General features: G+C 48.3%; 1 long non-coding RNA gene across 1 annotated transcript in view; it reads left to right on the top strand.

The window, feature by feature from the left end:
* Positions 1 to 18,454, top strand: part of LOC131479588 (uncharacterized) — a 37,994-nt gene extending 19,540 nt beyond the window's left edge. Inside the window, exon 3 of the long non-coding RNA XR_009244992.1 lies at positions 18,378 to 18,454. This is a non-coding gene — a long non-coding RNA (uncharacterized LOC131479588). The remainder of the gene's footprint in view (positions 1 to 18,377) is intronic.
* Positions 18,455 to 22,949: the final 4,495 nt, after the last annotated feature.

The following is a 22,949-nucleotide window of genomic DNA, read 5'->3' as shown; positions in this document are numbered from 1 at the left end:
GTCCCAAGACTTTAGGACATCCTCGACTGCTTTCCCAGACCACAAGCAGGGAGCTGGATGGGAAGTAGAGCAGCAGGGACACCAAACGGGCACCTATATGGGATCCTGGTGCTTGCAAGATAAGGATTTAGCCACTAGGCTTTATGCTGGGTTTTAAATTGCTTTTAAAGACGCTACTCACTTGAAGCAAGGAAAGAGAGAGAAGGATCTTGGTTGCCAAGGGCCTGGGTAAATGTGGAGTTGGTGACCAAAGGGTACAAATTTCCTATGAGTTCTAGAAATCTTCTACCCCGATAGTGCTTATAGTCAACACTACATTGAGCACTCAATATGTTCTCTAATATTTGTTTGTTTGTTTGAAAGACAGAGTGACAGAGACAGAGAGAAAGATCTTATGTTCATTGTTTTCACTCCCCAAATGGTGACAAAGACCTGGACTGGGTCAGGCTGAAGCTAGGAGCCCAGAACATTGGGGCTCCCCTGCTGGTGGCAGAGACCCAAGCACTCTGGCCGTCCACTGTCACCTAGCATGGAGGCAGAGGGGAAACAGAGCAGCCAAGACTCAAAGCTGCACTCCACTCTCTGAGATGGGCTGCTGGTGTCATAAGTGGCAGCTTAAGCTGCTGAGCCATAACACCAATCCCTACTCATCACTTTCTACAAAGGGAGATCTTACGTTAATTAAGTGTTCTTATCGTTACACAAAATAATGATAGCAATAATAAAGGACATGGCAGGATTTATGTGGAAGTGATGAATGCATTTATGGCTAAGGACTGACCAGGTTCTGCACGTGGAGTCCTGAGGGCAGGCTGAGAAAGGCAGGGTGGGAGGGTCTCGGTGTCCTTGAGCACTGAGGGGGAGGGGAGAAGTATCGCTTGAGAATCCCAGCTCCTGGGCATGAGGCAAACATGGGCTGCCTCATGTCATGTTCATGGCTGGAAGTCAGCCAGGAGAGATGGGCAATTGCTGCTGCCTATCAGGCCTTTATTTTCCAGAGAGCCAAGTTGGCCATTTACCAGCAGATCCCTAGGAGAGTCAAGATCACATGTGGGTGAGTGCAAATGGCTGAGTCCAAGAGAGAAAGGTGGGCAAGAGCCAGAAAATAAGGGGCCTTGGCTACAAAGAGAGCCAAGGGTTCATGTCAGGGCGGAGGTTGCAGGGTCATCTCTGGGAACCCAATGTGCTGCTCAGCCTCACCTCTGAGCAGGTCTAGGCTGCAGATGGTCTCGGGATGGTTCAGCTTGGCGAGAGCCTGAGCTGACTGACAGCACTTCATCAGCGGAAGCAGGTGAGAACTCCCATTGGATAGTGTTTCAGGGTATGGGGACTCAAGGATCCCCCTGGCCTTGAACTGGGGTCTTTCTAGAGGACAGTCTCCTGCCCCTAGATGTGTTCCAGCTGCACAGCTAATATAATCCATTTCCTTCCAGAGCGCTTTTGTATGAGTTCCTATTGTTTGCAACTAAATCTAATGCAAGTACAACAGCATCCAGTTTGACCCTCCTTAGCTGTTTCCATAAGGTCGCTCATTCCTGTCCCTTGTTTTCTGCTCCCCCGGAGTGAAGCACCTGTCATGATGTTTCCATCATGCCTGGAAGACACCCGCCTTGCTTCTCACCCCAAGTCTTCTGATATCAGAACTTCCTCGCCTTATCAGCTAGGTTGTCCCCAGCACCAGCCATTCCCCAGCTTAGATGCCTTCCTCTCCCCTCCGCCTTATCCCTCACAATGTCCCCTTAGTCTTTCTTAGTCTCTTTCATCCCCTCCTCCTTCCGGCCAGCCACAAGGGAGGATGAGCCCTATTGAAAATCAGAGATCAAAGTCATATACCTCAAGACTTCTGATTCTAATCTTCCTGTGTAACCCCTGCACCCACCAACACCCACACACATACTTTCTGTCCTAGCTGGCCTATCTGATTGAAATCTTTCTTATTGTGGTCCACATATATTCATTCATTTGTTATATGCTTATGAATGACCTAATAGATACTAAACACTGTGTCAGATGCTTCAACCTGGGTCACCCTCTTTACTCCTGCCTAAATCCAATCCATGCTTCTACATCCAGTTCACATTCCCCCTCCTCCAGGAAGCCTTTCCTGATCTACTGACCCACTCACTGATCTGTTCTAACCCCGGACCTTCGCGGTCTCTACTGTGTGCTATTTGCTGGCACATTCATGACCACTGTTGCTGATTTCTCTCTTGTATATTCTGCTTCTCCCTCCAAATAAGTTGACAACAGGCATTTTCCTTGCTTCCCTTGAATAATTCAGTGTGGTGCTTGACACCTGGTGGGTTCTCAATACATATTTGCCATTTGATCATTGAAGTGTTTGACTTGGAAAACTGAAAGTTGCTCACAAGGTTCTTGAGGGTGCTCTGGGATCCCTTGGTTGCTTCCTTGGGTTCCTACAGGAGCCTGCTTGGCGACACACCCAGATGCCACCATGGCCTGGCCTGTCCCTCCTGTCCCTGCTGGGTGCCCCGCTGAGAGTGGAGCCATGTTGCTCTTGGCTGGTGTCCCTTTGAAAATGTGCTGACCAGCAGAGGGTTAACCTCTCTCTTTTTCATAAGAGGCAGTGAAAGAAAGACTTTAGCTGTTTATACTGGGCTTAGCTTTGGGCGCCTTCCTGTTATCATATGGCTGTTTGTTGGGGGCAGAGGCCTTTGCAGAGCAGTGGGGTAATCTTTCACCCTTGGTCACACTTTAAACCCTGTTACACGGGGCTGGCTAACTGTGCCGCAGGCTATGGCTTGCATCAGCCCGTGTGCAACAGGCTAGTTAGGGGGATGATGCTGGTTCTGTGGAATAGTGTTGCTGAAAGGCATAATGGTCTCTCCCTTGCCTCCATTAAAGACATCTGTGTGGGACAAACTTGGCTCTAGAACTCTCTGGGGATGGGCTGCAGTCCCTGAACTGGGTCACACACATCACTTCCTCAGTTTACCTGCCTGCATCTGAGAGCATTGTGGGCCCATTCCATTTTCTAACAGCTGCTCCTCAGCCACCACTCACTACTCTTCTGGCCAAATGAGATGGGGAAAAACAGAAATCTGTGACATTGCTGTCCAGGGGGTGGAGAGATGGCTGAGAACCAAAGGGGAACATGGTGGCTGGCAGACCTCACCCTTGGCTTTGCTCAGCATTTCCAGGTCCCAAGGGTGTTTGTTGGATAGTCTCCTTGTGGACGCCCCACCAGCCTGCCATAATTGAAAAAATGATACCTGCCAGGAAGCCCAAAACAGAGTCAGGTTACAGTTGCCCTTGGGAATCTAGGGAAGGCATATTAAAACCTGGCTTATGCTAAAACTTTCTTTTTCTTTTTTAAAAGATTTATTTGTTTATTTATTTATTTGGAAAGGCAGAGTTATAGAAGGAGAAGGAAGGAGAGACTGAAAGAGACCTTGCAACCACTGGTTCACTCTCCGAGTGGCCACAATGGCCAGAGCTGAGCTGATCTGAAGTCAGGAGCCAGGAGCTTCAAGGTCTCCCACATGGGTATAGGTGACCAAGGCCCCCTACTGCTTTCCCAGGCCACAAGTAGGAAACTGGATGGGAAGTAGAGCAACCAGGACTTGAACCAGCATCCATGTGGGATGCTGGCACCATAGGTGGATGCTTAGCCTGCTACTTCAAGGTGCTGGCCCTTCCCACACATGTTCTTGTCCTGGGCTAAACTCTCCTCTTTGAATTGCAGCAGATCCTAAAGATGACAGCCATGTACCTCCTGATCTGCCCTAAGACCCCAGGTGATTCTCCTTCTCTTCTGACCTCTGACAATGTGCATAGAAATCCTGCTCTCATCCCCTGGCCTGTCTCCCAGTATGTCAGGCCAGTGTGACCTGCAGCATCAGGGACTGGAGGTCACTGACGTCCTCCTCTGGTTTCAGGCAGGAATGGATGCAGGACAGTGCTGCCCACATCTCCTCTCAGAAGGCAGGCACCTGTTCTCCTGGATGTGGAGAATTGCCCCTCTTCCACCCCTGGGCAATGTCCCTAGCCCTGGCCCAAGATTTTCCCCCTACCCCAGGACAACTGCGCCCTAGGTCCATGATTGGAACAAAGGTCTCACCCTTGCCTCCATGAAGGATATTTGTGTGGGACAAACTTGGCTCCAGAGCTCTCTGAGGATGGGTTGCAGTCCCTGGAACCTGCTACAGTACAACCCTGTGTCTGGGCGCCACCTTTCTCTTCCTTTCACGTGTTATTCCCAAGAGCACAGCCAAGTACAACCCTTGCACGTAAATCTTCTCAGGGAACCCAGAGGCCAGATGTGCTCACTGGCCCAATAGGCCTGGGATAGAGCCCAACCCACAACAACTTCTTCAGCCAGGGCTAGGCTGGAAGTGCAGCTTGTCACAGGACGAGCCTGCGGATCCTCCCAGCCCATCTCAGTCTCAAAGGGGCAAATTTCAGCTCAGTATCACCCACTCTCCTGTTCCAGGCAATCCTAGAAGCCCAGGGTGTCAATTTTGTAAGGCCAGTCACCCTCACATTTGGGTCTAACTTTTCCATAGCACTTGGCACAGCAGCTGCAGGGATATCCCAGGGACTTGTTGGCAAAGCAATGCCCTGGGTGATGTTGGTACCAGGAGTTGGGTCGATCCTTTCCAGAGGCTGTCTCCGGGCATTCCCTGGAGTGCACCTTATGGAGCAGGAACAGGGAGTTCAGACCCACTTCCTGCCCAAATGGCATACTGCGTCTGAGGAACTGACTGAGCCCTTCAGTTTCTGTTAGGGTTTTTGTTTAAAAAACATTTTTTAATTTTAATTTACTTTTATTTTTAAATAGTAAATTATTTTTTTGTGTGTGATATTTACACAGTTGAGAGGGTGCATGCCCATGTGGACCACCAATCAGGGTGGGGATGGTTGAGGAATGGGAGAAAGTGGATGACACAACTGCCTCCAATCTCCTTTTCATTCTTCTGGTATCTGAGGAAAGTGGAGAGAGAAGAGGAGAAGGCCACTCCCAGCAACGCAACCACATCAGTACCCAGGAAAGGGAAAGGCCACCCAATGTTATCCCAGAATCCCTAATATGGAGCATGTTCTGAGGATACTGCTTAAATGGCTTTGATAGTTCTGAGATGCTGTTGATTTCATTGTTCCAAGGTTGAGGAAATCTTTTCAAGGTACATTGGCTGGCACAGTCCATCTGGATTTACCCAGATACTTGTCCGGAGGAGCTGTCTAATTTATCTGCCCTCCATGGTACTAGACATCCTCTGCAGGCCTCAATGAACTAGTTGTCATGTCCCCCATGAGCATCTGGGCATTCTGTCCACTGCACAGGCCTCAGCAACCATGGAGACCCAGTTCTGACACATGCATTGCACAGTCAGACCATAGATCCTGTGATTTTCACCGTGGCTGGAGTTCTGAGTCCAGTGATCTAGTTTGGGGGAGTCGCCAAAGAACCTTGCCAGAGGTGACTTTAACCTGACTCCTGTGTGTGCCAGCCAGTGTGGGATACAGCTCAGTCCAACACCCACATCAGCCTACACACATGGGTGATTGCAGTCAACTGGTCAGTTCTTTCTCCAGCCCCATCTCATATGTAAACCAACGGATGCTGCAGCCTAACCCTACCTACCATACACTCTGCTCTCACATATACCAGAGGGGAACTGCAGCCTAGTTGGATTGACCCCCAGTAGCTCCCAGAGGTCCTCGTTTCATAACAGTTTCGATTTGGAAAATTAGCATTTACTTGTCACCTTTTCCCAAAAGATGTCAGGGCCTAGGAAGAAGGAAATGTGAAGTTTACAGGAGCTTGTGTAACACAGAGCAAGTGGTGGGCTCTCCCTGTTAGCTGGTGGGCTCATTTCCCACATGTACCTCTAGCCACCAGAGTCCTCTGCAGAGCTGGACTCCTGTCTCACTTGGGAGCAGCAGGGTTGGTTATTGGACCAGTGGTGGTGCTTGTCCCAGGTGGTATTTGGGGAGGTTAAGAATGAACACCCTGAAAACAACTCTGAAATGATCCTGAGCCAGCCATTCTTTCCTAGAAGAGGAAGAATCCATGCTATGGGCACTAACACTGAAGGGGGAACACAGACAATTCTGGACTACTCCATGCAATTAGAAAGCAGCTTCTATGTCCGGCACAGTAGCCTAATGGCTAAAATCCTTGCCATGCATGTTCTGGGATCCCATATGGGCACCAGTTGGTATCCCAGCTGTTCCACTTCCCTTCTAACTCCCTGTTTGTGGCCTAGGAAAGCAGTGGAGGATGGCCCAAGGCCTTGGGACCCTGCACTTGTGTGGGAGACATGGAAGAAGCTCCTGGCTCCTGACTTCACATCGGTTCAGCTCTAACTGCTGCAGCCACTTATGAGGGTTGGACCAGCGGATGGAAGATCTTTTCTCTCTGTCTCCTTCTCTCTGTAAAATCCAACTTTCCAGTAAAAATCAAGCAAATAAATCTTAAAAAAAAAAAAAAAGAAGAAGAAAGAAAGAAAGCAGCTTCTTTTGGTCCTGTTTACGCATAGCTTTAGCTTTAAAATCCTGATGGTCAGCGTCATGCATTTTGTCACCTCTGTTGTCAGAGACTGAGGGGAGGGCCATGCAGTCCATGTAACCGGAGACACACTCTCTCTTCTCCTACTTGTCAGAGGGTAGGTGAACTTCAACAGCAAGCTGGCTCCTGTTTGTGGGGATTCCCAGCCCCCATTTGAGACCTGAAGCCAGTGTGATGGCAAATAACCTCAGATAGAACAAGAAACAGAAATAAAGTGAGGGAAAAGTCCCTGTCATCAAATGTTATCTCAGGTAATGATTAAATATCTCCTTCCTTCTGCATGAATGCATACAAACACACATTTGCCCTATATCAATTTGTGATTCTTCCTCTGTATAATGGTGATAAGAACAAGGGCTGGCTCACCTTCACCTCTGGGCTGTGTTCTGTGGGTCACATGATCAAAACAGAAGCCCTCCAGAAAGATGAAGTGCAGGGATCTCCACCATTAACCACAATGTCATCATGTGTTATCTCATTGTGCTGCATCTTGTCAAGGGACAAAAGCAGCCTGAGATTTAGAACGAGATCTCTGTGATCCCTGTGTTGACAAAACCAAAGCTGAGGAAGACAGAAGGGCGCAGGCGTGTGCTTCCCGGAAGGCTGACTAAGCAGTTGTTTTCCAAATGTTTGCAAGCACAGGGCAGAATTCCATGGGGCCCGTGTACCCTGAGCCAAGACTTCACATGCACAAAGCCAGAAGATTCATTTCTTTGACTGAAGGAGTGTAAGAGTCACCCTACAAATGGCTGTTCAGTTTCAAATTCAATAAGCACTTTGAAAAACACTTTTACCAGTGGGTGAAAAGTCTGTGGATTTCAAGGACAATGAGTGGTGCAGTGAACCATGGGACAGCCTGGACAACACACTCTGGCCTGCCAAGGGCCACTCCCTGGGTGCAGCATCTTACTCACAGTCAAGGCCTAATCTAGGTGGATAGAGCTCGAGGGTGTGCATGTGTGTGTGTGTGTGTGTGTGTGTGTGTGTGTGCGTGTGTGTTAGGGGAGAGGCAGTAAAGCTGTAGAAGCATTTTTTAACCCATTCTTTTCTGCAAAATGTCTTCAGATTTAAGCCAACAGTAAAGTACCCTGATGTTTACCTTAAAAAGAACCCCAGTGACCAGCTGTGGTAGTTAGTGGGTGCTCAGGGAATGCAGTTGCAGGAAACAAGATTCATGCATTCTTGGGCAGTCACTGCTTTGGGCTCCCTATTCTATAGATCCACACAGAGATAGAATGGAATAATACTATGAGGTGTATGGATGGCTGTGTACCTAAAAATAGTGGAAATTTGGCAAAATGGCTATCTGACTAGACAAAGCCAAGAAGACAGACACAGCAGAGAGAGAGAAGTCAATGTGATTTCACTGCCAAGAACTAACCTTCTGGAAGCCAGTGAGAGACCTCATCCAACATCCCCTCAGATGCTGACATTGAAGGCTTGACACCCATCAGGATGTACTTCAAAGTTGCTTGACACTGAACCTAGTCCAACTGATGAACGTGAAAATGTTCTGTGTTTAAATCACTCTGCAAATAAAGAGTAGGAAGAGATTTCCTGGCTCCCCTGAAGATGAACTCCAGGGCTAGGTCAAGCTGAACATCTCAATCAAAGGGTGTGGAATGGACACCAGCGGGAAGAGCTCCTCTGTGCTAGTGACAGTTTTGCGTGGAGGAGTTAGTGCGCAACTTCCACTGGGTCTGCTTTTAGAAGGGGGCGGTCTGTTGCCAACAGGCTGTTCCTGAGGTTCAGGCTTCGTGACAGCTGGATGAACTGAGTGTGCAGGTGGTCCTGCTTAGAGAATACATGTGAAAAGCCAAAGCAGATCTTCAGGTGCACAGCAAAGAGGCACATTCTGAGTGCTGACCTACAAGATGTTCAAGGGCACACGCAGACAGCCAGAGAGCGTGGGTAGACCTTCATATTGGAGAGCTATGACCGTGGCAAAGCCAAAACTGGCCCCTCCAGACTTGGGAGGGCTTTCCAGGACAGCAGGCAGAGTATCATACGCTCATATGCAGTTGCAGTCCCGAGGCCAGCAGTCCACAAGGGCTAGGTGAGAGTATCAACATGTGGGGAATCTTTTAGATAATTGGTCACTAATGTGCTGACAGCTATGGTATCCAGGAGCAAAGGGTCACCTGTGTGAATGAGTTGGTCTGTGAATTATTTGATAGTTACTCCCTGCAGCTTAGGGAAAAAAGAACCAACTAATTTTATTGGACTTGGCTTGGAACTGAGGCAAAGCAGGGTCTCTGAGGTGTGGCTGCACTGTTGCTTCAGGCTTAGCAGTGACAGATGCCTGGTTGCCAGGATCTGGCAGACCCCTGGTGATACCAGGCCAGCATGCTAGCAGGCACAAGGTTGAGCAAGGCAGAAAATGCAGAAGTTTCATTGCACCTCACACAAACAAAGGGAACTGTCTGGCATAGCTGTTGAAATGCAGCTTCTGGTACCTGTGTACCAGAGTGCCTGGCTTTGAGGCCTGGTTCTGCTCCTGCTTCCAACTGCTTGTGAACTCACATCCTGAGAGGCAGCTGGTTAAGGCTCAAGGACCAGAATGCTTACCACTCATGTGGGAGACCCAGATTGAGTTCATGGCTCTCAACTACAGCCTGATGCAGCCCCAGCTGCTGGTGACTTTGGAGAGCTAACCAGCAGATGGGAGCTCTTTGCCTGTCTCTGCCTCCCATACAAAATTATTATTTTCTCAAAGAAAGGAATTATAAAATGCAAAGGTAAGGGAGGGGAGAAGAGGCTTCAGAAGAAACTAACAGAAAAGTGAAGCCATACAGGAAAGGTGTGGGTTAGAGGCCTGGACATCACCTGCCGCTTGGGAAGTGGTTGCAGTTTAGGGGTGGATTGTGCAGTCAGTTCAGTCCCAGGTTCCAGGCCTGGCCCTGCTACTTGCTCCCCGTGGACCCTGCGGAAGTGGCTACCTCTGCCATCTGCAGTTTCTGTGACTTCCTCATTGAGTTCTGCTCGGGATGAAGGGAGAAGACAATGCTGCCACTGCGCCAGCAGATGTTCCAGCAGATGCTGTGGCCACCAACACTAAGCATGAGATTTGATTACTACTGCAACATTACAATAAACACATCACTAGTGGAAAACATAATCTTTCAAAACATTTAATGTGTTAGCTTATCAGGATAACAGTAAATGCTTGAAATTCTATAGCACAATTTTTATCAGTTCTTTATTTTGCTGACAGATGCTGTGGCTCAGGAATTCAGAAACAACACTGCCAGGATGGCTCCTGGTTCTCCCACAATGCCTGCTGGGGTGTCCACTGGGGAGAAAGCTATCTTGGCCATTGGCACCTAGAGTTACTGAAAGCTCTTCACTAGCGGGGCTGGTACCTGGCCTGGGAGGGATGTGCAGGTTGGGAATGCCAGCATCGCCATGTGGCTTCTCCACATGACTGTCTCAGGACTCTTGGACTTCTAACCCAGTGCCTTGAGTTTTTCTGAAGCAAGTGCCCTATGAGAAATAGGAGCAGAATCTCCTTTCTTACCTGGCATCAGGTAAGAAGCTGCAGGGGCAGCAAGTTAGTCACCATTTGGGTGGTTGGCATCCATATCAGAGTGCATGTTCCAATCTTGACTGCTCCGCTTCTAATCCAGCTTCCTGTTAGTGTACCTGGGAAGGTAGTGGAGGATGATCCAAGTACCCCTACCCAGGTGGGAAAACAGGATGGAGTTTCTGGCTTCTGACATCAGCTCGGCCCAGCTCTGGCTGTTGCAACTATTTGGAGAATGAAGCAGCAGATGAAATATCTCTCTCTGTCTCTCTCTCTGTTGCTCTGTCTTTCAAATAAATAAGCAAATATAGTTTATATATATATGTATATACATACATATAGAAAGAGTTTGGTGTATTCTGTGGGTTAAAGTCTCTAAGATTGGTTGCCTGTGTTGGAAGAGAGGGCATTTCTGAGTGGGAGGAGTGTTAAGGACATTTGTAGACACAGTTGAATTCTGTAATAGCGACTGTAGGGAAGTGTAATATCTCAGGTTTGCAGAATGCTTTATAACTTCAAAAGTTCACTCACTCAGTCTTCACCAAACCCTGAGAGGGAGGCAGTAAAGGTCACGTGACCTTGTTTGGTGGGTATGGAAACAGACCCAGAAAGGCTGGTTCCTGAGCTGTCCCACTGGTCCCTCCAAAATGCAGAGGTCTCCAGTTCCTTGCAGAAGGAGGCAGCCCCACCCATGGGCTTTGTGAAGGAAGCAGTTTGACCAGAACTCTACTGACAGTTCCAACAACTTCTGGCACTTCCTGAGGTGAACTGAAGTGCTTCCACTTAGCCACACCTGGATTCTAAAGGCAGCTAATTTTAGATTCCTTGGGCCAGTGCCAAATATCAAAGGCAAGTTGGAAGAATAACCTTTACTCCATTGAAGTACAAATTTCTTCAAAGGAGACTAATAGTGGTGCCTCCTATCAAGAAAAGGGAACTTCCACGTATCGCATATCTTGAAGCTGAGACATTTCGATCAAAACAGGGAAAGCCAAGTCATAATCAAATTTAAACCAATTACTGAATGCACAAATAAATGCTGAGAATGAAGATACAGAAGAATGGGAAGTATCTAAGTCTGTCCAGGTGCAGCTGGCTTTACATATTTATGTTCTTGATTTGGTGAATAAGAATTAGGGCATTTGAACATTAAGTCTATTTTAAATGGACTCAGGAGTGATGTGAGAGTGAGGCATTTCCTGGTAGAAGACTCATGTGGAAATTCACTTCCTGTTTCAATTAATTTTAGTTTCTATGAAACTGAGTTCTCTTAAAGTGAGGCCAGCTTGTAGCATGTGGACACAACTTCCAAGAAGCTGTCAGAAGATCTGATTCCAGAAATCTTGAGAGGATGGGCATTGTGTATGGCGGGTTAGGCCACTGATTGTGATGCCTGCATCCCATATCAGAGTGCCTGGGTCCAAGTTCCATCCATTGTGGTTTCAGTCCAGCTTCCTGCTAATGCATCCTGGAAGACAGCAGATGATGGCTGAAGTGCTTGAACCCTTGAAACCCACATGGGAGATCCAGATGGAGTTCTGGACTCCTGGATTCAGTCTGGCAGCCAGTAGATGGAAGCTCATTTTGTTCTTTCTGTGTGCCTCTGCCTGTCTCCTTGCTATTCTACCTTTCAAGGTGACAAAGAAAAAAAAATCTAAAAAAGGAAAAACCAATCTTTCTTCTTTTCTTTCTCTGAAACACAGAGTGGCACAGAGGGACAGACAGAGACAGACGGAGAGCTCTTCCAACTGCTGGTTTACTCCCCTAATGACTGCAACAGTCAAGTGTTGGACCAGACCAAAACCAGGATCCAGGAAATCCAGTCTAGTCTCCCACATGGGTGCCAAGAGCCCGAGTCCTTGAGCTATAGCACCTGCTGCCATGCCAGGTGCATTAGCAGGACGCTAGACAGGAAGAGGAGCAGCTAGGACTCAAACTGGCATGATGATATGGGGTGCCAGTGTTGCAATAGCAGCCTAACCCACTGCACCACAATGGGCCTCCCATCTGTTGAAATGTACACTCTGAAGATTGCATTAACATAGTCTGTTCCCTTTTACCTTATTCATGATTTCTATTTTAAAGTGCTTTTTAATTATTTGAGAGGCAGGATGGGGAGATTCCCATCCTCTGATTTGCTTCAGGTAGGGCTGAGTTACCCATCCCTACCCATCCCTACCCATCCTTACCCACCCCTAACATAGACTCTGTCATTCTATCTAGTAGGTTACTTAACCATTAAAATAACTTCATGTTTATCTTCTTTGCAAACTAAGCCTATTCTGTGCTATGAGTCAAAAGATTAACATCAGGAAATTGCAATTATTCATGGATGAGAGGTCATCTGAACTAAACCAAACAGACCAGAGCAGCTGAGGAAAGCTCTGGGTACACTGGTGAGAGCCAACAGTGGCTCTCATTTGGGCTCACATGGCATTTATGGGCAACCTGATGAATGAAGCTGTAGCCCCCCACCTTTTTTTTTCCTGTTTTATTTGTTTGAGAGACAGAGTCAGCGCCCATGGACTGGTGCACTCTCTGAATGCCCACTAACCAGGGACGCAGTTCAGGCCTCCAACACGGATGCTAGGGCCCCACATACTGAGCCACCTTACCTGCTTTCTCCCAGGCTCTGCAGTAGCAGGAACCCTAACTCAGAAGACAAGCCAGATATCAAAGCAAAGTACTCTAAGGAAGGATGCTGGCTAAATGGTCCTTCCCCTTAGGCACTTAAAACACACACTCACACATGCACCCAATAATGATCCCCCAATAATGTGAAGACCCAATAATGATCCCCCAAATTCCTGGACCCTATTAATGTTACCTTGGGCAATGATGGAGGTCTTTTTCAATTGATTATGATAAAGATCATGAAATGGGGTGACATGTCCCAGATTATCTGTGTGGGTCCTTTATGTTTGGAGCAATGCAGCCACAAAAGGCATTCCAGCAGTTTCCAGAATCTGGGGGAGGCAAGGGGACAAACTGCCTGTCAGAACCCATCGGGGAGGTTGGGGGCAGTGTGTGACCCCATGACACTGTGATTCTGGACAGTGAGGCTGATCCAGTCTTCTGTCCTCCAGAATTGAAGAAAATCAATACGTGTTGTTTCGGGGCCACCAGCAGCCCCCAAGAAACTAATACCATGAAAGCGCAGAGGAAGGACGGATGTGGTGAGACGCAAAGTCTGGAAGCACTGAGTAGCAATAGTTGCACTGGGAGAGGATTGAAAGTGAGGAGTGATAGCCCCAGGGTGCAGGAATTGCCCTGATCAGCTCCCAGAGTCCGTTGTGCACACCTCCCCTTATCTCCGCCTTCGGTGGTGTCATGTCAGCAGCCTGAAATAAGCCATAGAAAGAATACTTAGACCACAGAAGTGAGCAAACACTACAACATAGGGCTTTCCTCCTGGAGAACTAATTATTAAACATTGGTCAGCATTCCACTGAGGAGAAGGAAGCAGGGAAGTGAAAAAAGATTGAGAATCCAGGACTAGAATAGCATTGAGATTCATTTATCCCCTTCCTTGCACAAATACCTGTATGTCATTAATAGAAATGGAAAAGTTTTAAAGGAAATCTAATTTTAGGGCTATGAACTCACTGTAGGGTTTGGTTTTTCTCCTTTTGTGGACTGTCTGTATTATATTCTACGGTATGTCACAGCTGGAACCAGGTACAAGGGATACAATGATGTTTTAAGCCACAGTTCCAGCTTTGTGCTACTTAGAGTCATGCATAAAAGAGAGAATTGCCATGGAATTGGGTAAATGCTAACAAAGATGTGAGCATGTGTCACAGAGAACCTGTGAAAACACGAGGGTAGGACAGGGACCTCTATAGGAGGTCTGAAGGGAGGACAGACCTTAGCCAGGCATGGAGAGTCGTGTGGGAAGAAGGATGTGTCATCAATAGCAGGCCATGCAGGGACCCACAGGGAGAGGAAGGAGTGATGGTGTTCGGATGTGAGCCCGAGAGGGATGAGAATCAAAGGGGTTTTCTTTTCTAACCAGAAGCAGAGTTAAAATCACAGATCAGTAAGTGTGGCCACCCAAGGTCCAGCCTGAAGTGACATGGACAGGCCGGGGTGTGGGAGGGGAGGGACATTTGTCTGAGTAACTAAGACCTTGGTTAAGATGCACACATTCCACATTAGAGAGTTTGGGCTTCATACCTGGCCCCACTCCTAGTTCCAGCTTCCTGCTAATGAACCCAGGAGGCACTGGTGACATCACACATTATTGGGTCCTTGCCACCCATGTTTGAGACCTGGATTAAGTTCCTTGCTTCTGACTTTAAGCATTTGAGAAATGATCCAGAGGATGGCAGTACTTTCTCTGTCTCCTCCTCTCAAACAAGTAAACAAATAAACACCAGTCAAGGAGGGCTGGGGTGTTGTGGTCTAGTGGGTTTAGCCAGGGCTTGGGATGCCTTTATCCCATATTGGAGTGCCTGGGTTCAAGTCTTGCTTCTGCTTCCTGCCGCATTTATGCAGATGTGCATGGGAAGCCCCAAGTGCTTACCTAAGGGTCCCTGCCACCCGTGTGGGAGATCCAAATGGAGATACTGGCTCTTGGCTTTGGCTTGGCCCAGCCTTGGTTATTGAAGGCGTTTTGGGAGAATGAGCCAGTGATGGAAGATTCTGTCTCCATGTCTCTATCTCACTCTGTCTTTTAATTAAATAAGTAAATCTTAAGTGAGAGAGAGAGAGAGAGAGAGAGAGAGAGAGAGAGAAAAGAAAAAAAAAGGAGGAAGAGGTAGAGGTGGTATCTGATCCAAAGGGTGAAGTCAGCACAGCAAAGGGGCATCTAAGAGGAAATGATTTCTGGGGTTGGGTAGATGCTGGAGTTGTGGATCATGCAGATTAAAGCAGGAAAGGATATGGCATTAAGGATGCAGCCTTCCTTGAGTGGGGAGTGAAGGAAGTGAGTGCATTCCAGTGAAGGAGAGGAGGAGTGGGGAGCTGGAGTGGAATTCAGGCATGCAAGTTGGCCCCACACAGAAGGCATGCAGCTGGCTGTGTGCACCATGGTTACAGGCAATGACCGAGGACTGCTCAATGCTAGGGCCTAGCTCAGCACCTGACACTGAGCAGGCATTCGATGGGAGTCAAATAGGTGTTAAAGAGAGATGTTAATAAAAGGTGTTGGGCCCGGCATAGTGGTCTAACAGCTAAAATCCTTGCCTCACACACGCCGGGATCCCATATGGGCACCAGTTCTAATCCTCGGAGCCCCCCGCTTCCCATCCAGCTCCCTGCTCGTGACCTGGGAAGGCAGTTGAGAATGGGCCAAAGCCTTGGGACCCTGTACCCACGTGGGAGACCCAGACGTGGCTCCGAGCTCCTGGCTTTGGATCACGTCGCAGCCACTTCGGGAGTGAATCATTGGATGGAAGATGTTCCCCTCTGATTCTCCTCCTCTCTGTATATCTGACTTTCCAAAATAATAATAATAGTAATAATAATAATAGGTGGTAGAACAGGCAGAAGGAAAGGGAGCAGGCAGGGTCCTGCTTATTCCAGGGACACTGGAGGTGGAACCCAGGGAGCCAGGCATTTTTGTTGTCTAAAGGTAAGGTCTATTTCACCCCAGGCAGGGCTTTCGGGACCAGTAGCTGTTGAGGAGTCCATGCTGTGAGCGCAGGCATGAGCCTGGGGCAAGCGGGGAGCTCCAGGATCACAGTGAGCAAAGGCTTGGAGATGGAACTCATTGTGACATTATGCAGGACACCAACCTGTTAGGTGTGGTTAGAGCATGGCATGCCCAGGGCTGTGCTGGGTGAGGGAACATGAAAGTCATCTCCAGGACTCAGAGGTATCCCTACAGCAGTGAGGAGCTTTCTTTTACCAATTATTTTTATTGGAAAGGGAGATTTTATTTTATATTTTTAAAATAATGATTACATGATTGATCAGGGTGGGAGGGATTGAAGTTTAGGAAAAATTGGGTGAATTCACTACTTTCAAAGTTGCTATTTCTTCTTGTTGTTCCTGGGGGAAGGGGAGAAACAAAGGGGGAAACAAGTCACAACTTTCTACACTTCCCTGTATCCAGGGATGACGAACTGTCACCTCCTATCAACCCAGAGTCTTGATGTGTACATATTCCGAGGGTCCTGCCCAACTGGCTTGGATAATTCTGAAATGCTACTGACTTCACCGATCTGAGGATGATGTCACCCTCCCAATGTCCATTGACTCCATTCACTGAGATTTTTTTGCTGTCATTGTTTGGGGTAGTTGTCCAGTTAGTTCTGTTCTTCTGCTACAGCAACAAATGTGTTGCCTTATTCTCCTTTTACAACAGAGCCTGTGTGCAGTGCTCCACCTTTTTCATTAAGTAGGGCATGTTCTTCAGGCAAGTCCAAGTACCTGGGCCAGGAGACCCAAGCCACGCCAGATCCCCCACCCTTGGGGTTCACGAAACCAACACCCACCTAGAACGTGGGCCCCAGGATTTGGGCCAATCGACCCATACTCCACCAGTTCCCCTGTCCCCGGGGCTCAGGAACCCAACCCCCATCACACAGGTGGGCCCATGACCTGAGCCAAGTTACCAGAGCCCTATCAGGTCTCCTGTCCCTGGGACTCATTCATACCCAGCCCCTGCTGGGCCCAGGCTGGCATGACTCAGTGTACGAAGACTTACTGCTCCGCCTGGCCTACTCTAGTCTGCCCCCTGTTCCAGCTCCTGTTGGTGAGTACTGCAGCCTACAGTGGATGCTGTATCCTAGCCCAGCCTGATTGCTGTCCCAGTCCTAATGTGAACTGGCTGGTGTTGCAGCCTGATCTGGCTCCTCCTGCCGCCTGTCCTGGTTCTCAGATCTGCCAGTGGGTGTTATATGCTGGCCCTGACTGGTCTGTCTCCAGACCTGACCCACATGTATGTTGGTGGGTACTGTAACCTGGCATGGTCTGGGCTGCTCCTTGCCTTGCTTCTTTTGCTTACCTGCAGGGGCTGTGTTCCAATGAAGGAGTTTCCCAAGCTCCTCCATCAAGTCTCTTCCCAGTGCCAATTCTCACACCAGTGGATCATTGGCCCAGTTTGACTTTGTGCACCTCCTGTTCTGACAAAAATAGTAGCCTTGCTCAACTGGCCACACCCATTCTGGTTCTTATTGTTGGTCGTTGCAGAGCAGCACTACCTGGTCTGAGCCAATATAAAGCTTTCACATAATTCAGTGGGAGTCAAGACTTAATCTGTTCTGTTCTATACCCAAACTGGCTCTCATGAGTACCAGTAGGAGTTGGAGTCAAGCCCAATCTGTCGCTCCATCATCCCAGTGCACACCCGTGCTAGTGCAGTGTGTGTAGCCATGTATAGCCATGCTTGCTGCCCTCAGGAAAGGCAGATTTTACAAAAAGAAGGAGACAGAGAAAGATCTTCCATTTGTACTCTTCAAATTCCTGCAGCGGCCGGAGCCGAGCTGATCTGGAGCCAGGAGCCAGGAGCCAGGAGCTTCTTCTGGGTATCCCATGTGTGTACAGGGTTCCAAGGCATTGGAATATGCTTTGTTGCCAGATCGTAAGGCAGGAGCTGGATGGGAAGTGAAGCAGTCAGGACACAAACTGGGGCTCATATGGGATATTGGCATTTGCACGCTGAGGATTAGCCAGTTGAGCCATTGTACAAGTCCCTTGTAGAGGAACTTTCTGCATGGGCATGGCAAAATCTGATTTACATTAGGGAAAGACCAGTCTGGCAGCAGAGCCAATTAGCTAGAAGGGAAGGAGCAGAAGACAGAAAAATTCGTGAGGAAGTGCCTTTGATAGTGCAGCTGGGTAGTAATGAGAACATTAGCTAGCAGAGTGGTGTTGGCACTCAGGGAAGGCGACAGAATCTAAAGATAGGTAGGAGATTTGGTCAGCAACACAAGGTAGAGAGGACACCAGAGACCGCACACAAGATGCTGTGATCTGTTCCTTGTGGAGGCTGGAGGGAGCAGGGGAAGGGTGATTGTTGTGGTGCAGCATGTTAAGCTGCTGCTTACAACACACCTGAATCCCAGGTTGGAGTGCCAGTTTGTATCCTGGCACCTCCATATCCAATGCAACTTCCTAATAATGCAATCTGGGAGGCAGCAAATGATGGCTGCAGTGCCTAGGCCTCTGCCACCCCTGTGCGTGGAGGATCTGGATGAAGAACTTCTGGCTTCAGCCTGGATATAGCAGGCATTGTAGGCATGAAACAAGAGATAGAAGTTCTCTCTGCCTTTCAAAGTAGATGAAAATAAATAAGCATTTTTTTTAAAATAGTGTGAATGTAAGAGAAAACTCTTTGTGGAAAGCAGAGGGTAGGCCTGGTGCTGTCCCCATCAGGATCAGAATGGAGCCCTCCAGGCTGTGCCAGTTTGAGCCTGGTCTCCCATTCAAAGATGGGCTTCAACTGCAGCAGGTTGTCAGGACTGGGGTGCATGTGCATACCTTTGCTGTGAAGGAAGCTGGGAGAGGAGGCATCCAGGCCGGGTAGGCTCCCTACCTGGAGAACTCTCCAACAGAAGGAGGATGCGCTCAGGGGTTGGTCAGCCATGAACATCTGCTAAAGACAGAAAGACAGCCAAGAAGACCAAGACCTGAATCCTGGGAAAAACCTGTGTTGAAAGGATGGACAGGAAAGAGTGAGTGAAGGAATCGGGGAAGGGAAAAGGGTAGCTCAGTGGGGGTACAAGAGAGTGGGAGGGAGCAGAGTAGCTGAAATCTCAGAGGGCATAGCTTTGAGCATGACTAACAGCCCAATATTGCATCTGGCAGGTGAGAGGTGGCCAGTGGCTGGGGGAGACCATTTTCAGGGGCAAGTGTGAATAAAGGCCAGAATTCAAGAGGTTCAGTAGCCTGTGGAACTTGTGCTAGTGGAGAATAGTGTAGCCTGGTCTTTCAAGTAGCTCTTCTGGGAAGGGAAAAACAAAAAAAGAGAAAGTCGACATTAAGGAGTGGCATGCAGAGGAAGGGTGTGGATTTGGGTTTTGGAGCCTGGAGCGCCTAGAGTCTGTTTATGGGTGTGTGTGTGTGTGTGCTGGGCCAGCCCTGTGTTCTTGTTCTCCAAGGATACCCAAAGGCAAAGGGAGGGGGAAACAGGTTTAGAAATGGCTTCTCCCTTTCTCCTGCTCTGAGAAAGTTGCCCAGTTCAGCAAAAAGGTATCAGTGTTCTTTTTAAATCCCTAAACTACCCATGAAGCTCTTCTTTAGGGATTAAGAACATAGAGTTTCTCCAGGTTACACCTAATGTTTGCAAAGTTCATTGCTAAAAACACCTGGAAAGGGTGGTGGAGGTGCACGTAAGTTGGAAGTAGGAGATGTGAATGGAGCACAGCCTTGTAGCATCTCCGCCTGGTGCATGCCAGATAGGTAAGGCACCCAGCTCAGGTGCCTGTGGACCTGGCTGGTGGATGCCACTGCCTATGCCCTTCTGTGCCTGTCCCAAAAGACTTAGCCAAGTGGATGGTCTCAGGATCTTCCTACTCTATGTGAGTGGCCCCAAGCCAGCCATTGTTGCCCACTTAGGGCACACGGAACGCCTACGACCTCTGTTGAATTTTGGGGGGCTTAAAGTTGCAGCTTTCTACCATTACCAAGGTGCCAGCAGCCCTTTTAGTCTCACAAATGCCATTCAGGAGTGAGCAAACTCGTCTATCTTCAGAAGAGTTCGTAGTTGAACATACTTTTTCAGACACATGCCAGGAGCTTCACTTTTTAGATGGAGAACCTAACACACACACACACACACACACACACACACAGCTACCTGGAAGAGATGGAAGAGACAAGGGGTGAATCCAGACCAAGGGGTAAAGGAACAAAAGAGAAACAAGGAAATGTTTGATAGTGCTGGGGATGGAGGAGCCTTGATTTAAGGGGAAAAAGTGCGGGTGGTTGGTGAGAAGCAAAACTATCTTGATCACTTATCTATGATTTGCATGAAGGATTTTAGCCCACAGAGCCAAGATTTGATCATTCCTGAATCACGGGAAGAATATAAGATAAAACAACTGGTAGCAGCTAAGATGTGGGCCAGCCCATGCCTACCTTCCCTGCCCCCACCCAGATGCTGTTGACATGGGCTCTGTCCGTTTGCTGAAGGCTGAAATCATCTGTCATCAATGCACCAAACCCCTCAGAGGCAAACAGGGGCTGAGTCTGCACAGCCAGCTGGCTGCATTGTCTCCTCTACTCCTCCCCCTCCATCTCCCAACCCAGCCAATAGGTTACTAGGAGAATTTGCTTCTGCCCAACCCATTGAACTCCACGTGGGGGATTTCTCCTGACTGCATATTGGGGAAGGGTCCCTCTGTTTGTGAGAAAAGGTTACTGTTCTTTGGAGCCTCTGACCCTTCCACTGAGGATCCTAACCTTGCAACAGCCGTGTGCTTCCGAGGAAGGCTGCCATATACACGCCTGATTTCTAGCTATGACTCCCTAGAGATCATCAAGTTAACAAGAAATACCTTTGGGTGTTGGCCTAGCTCAAAATAAAATTAGAGAAGAGCTGGAAAGGGAAAGAGAAACTGCACAGCGTGGCCAGTCTCTTCAGATCGAGGCTTCTTTCTTCTTGCAGATAACCACGGCAGCTAGCTTTCCTAAGGGCATTTCCTGGTGAGGAAGGCGCAGAACCCATTGCATTTGCCTGAACATCCCATTGAATGAAAGTAGTAAGTCAAGACAGGGCTAGGGAGGTCTGAGACCACCAAGTCCAGGATGTCAGAACAGGGATTCCTGCTGGCCTCAGGTTGTGTGTCCTTATGATCAACGATACCGTACAAAGGGGGAATGCAGACTTTGTAGGATGTGCCAGAGAGAGAGAAAGACAGAGAGAAATAGAAAGAAGCCCAAGTGCTTCTTACTTTCTTTTCTACCTGCTGGTAGCCCCCCCCCCACACCCGCCAAGTGGCTGCAACGTCTGGAGCTGAGCCAATCTGAAGCCAGGACCCAGGAGCCTCTTCTGGGTCTCCCACATGGGCGTAGGGTCCCAAGGCTTTGGACCATCCTCTGCTGCTTTCCCAGGCCATAGGCGGGGAGCTGGATGGGAAGTGGAGAAGCCAGGATGCAAACCAGTGCCCATATAGGAACATGACATTTGCAGGGGGAGGATTAGCCGATTGAGTTATTGCACTGGGCCCCTCACTTTCTTTTCAAATCTAACTTCCCTCTTCCTTGGAGCAGGGTTCTGGCTCCTGAGTGTACTCAGGAGCTGGCCACTTCACCGCACTTTGCAGGCTTGGTGTGATTTGAGAGAACCAGGGAGTCCCAGCTTCTCTCTTGCACTCATTTGCTGCTATTGGAGAAGCACTATGGGCTTCCCAACGCACCCTCTACCCCCACAGCAAGGTGGCTAGTTTTGTAGATGTTTGCCCTGTTAGAACAAGTCCTCGGGGGATACTGGCCTACTTAGGACAGCTTGCCAAGTTCATGTTTATATGGGGGCAGAAAATGTGGTCCAGCTCCATTGGGAAAAAGTAATTTCAGTCGTTCTAGTGTGACTAAGACCCTCCTTCCCTGGAGATGTGGTTTTTCTGATCTGTAAAGTGGGGTCCGCCCACTTTGAGGGTCTGCCTTCCAGGGTCACTGCAAGGGTGCAGTGAGACCCCAGGTGGAAAGGCTCTGGGTAGTTGTAGTTATACAGTGTGGATGGTGGGACTGCTGCTATGCTCAGGCTTATGGAACATAGCTGGGTCAGCTCCGTGGATCTTTCATGCATTTGCAACCACCTCCTACTCCACATCTCCAAGCCCTTTCTAGCACCCTCTTATGGGATCTTGGACTGTTGACACTATTAAGCCTTAACCCTCCTTTTTCAGAAATATACAGTGATAATATGGACAGAAGGAGGCCAGGCACACACAGACCAATTTATGATCCTTACACAAATACGCACGTTAAATAAATATCCATTCACATTGTAGGCAAATAATGAGGTCAGTGTACTTAAGAATAACTTGATGAGAATGGGCTTGCCTGTCCTTCCTGGCAAATTAAGTGCTCTCAGCCAAGGCCCCAGAACATTTTCCAAACAAAGGAGTTGCCCTAGGAAAACACCACCTGCTTGGGGCCACGTGAGACATGTATTACAAGGGAAAGTCACACCAACCCTCTCCCAGTAAGGTTAGTCCATCACTGGTGAAATGGGCTTATTGAGTAAATTTCAATGAACTACTTTTTACAAAGATCTGTGATACAGATACTGAGATATGGGAGATTTATTGGAGAAGTTAAGGCTATTTATGAGACTATTAACCTCTGCATGGACTACCAGCCCATTGATCCAGTAAGTGCACTACCAGATCACCCCTCTCCCTTGCTCTCCAAACTCATTTTTCTCTCACACATGATTTGGTACATCAGATAACATTCTGAGAAAATCTAGTGCCCATTTGCCACAGGATGACATGTTCTAAGGAAAGTTCTATTGTGTCATTTTTGATGCCTCTTGGTCATATTAAAGGGTCTCTTGGGAACACAACTTTCAAGCTGAGCATATAGTCAATTTGAGCGATCTCTGGAGAGTGCTGGTCTAGTTTTTTCTTGGTAGGGGCCTTGCCAGGTTAAAGAAGTACCACGGGTAAGGAAAACACAGTTCTGGACAGGGCCCAGCTGGCAGGCATTTTGCCTGCAACAAGAAGCTTCAGGAAAGGGAATGTGGTTTGGAGCATTTGAAGCTGACTATGGAAGTTGAGTCTTGCTCTGAGAGGAGCCAGAAAGGTTGAAGAATGGGAGAGTAATAATCAGATCAATTCATGGAGCAAAGGAATCTCCTTATCTTGAATTTTCATCACTCTTCCCTTCTTGAACTGATCTCAACTCAAAACCTGAACCTGGGAATTCATCCCACCATTGTCCCTTGAGCATTTACCTAATAATCTGTCTCTGCTTCCACAGTGCAGTAATCGGTGGACTCTT

This window comes from Ochotona princeps, chromosome 2, assembly GCF_030435755.1.
Source record: "Ochotona princeps isolate mOchPri1 chromosome 2, mOchPri1.hap1, whole genome shotgun sequence".
Lineage (NCBI taxonomy): Eukaryota > Metazoa > Chordata > Mammalia > Lagomorpha > Ochotonidae > Ochotona > Ochotona princeps.
This window is presented reverse-complemented; position numbering and strand designations above follow the sequence as displayed.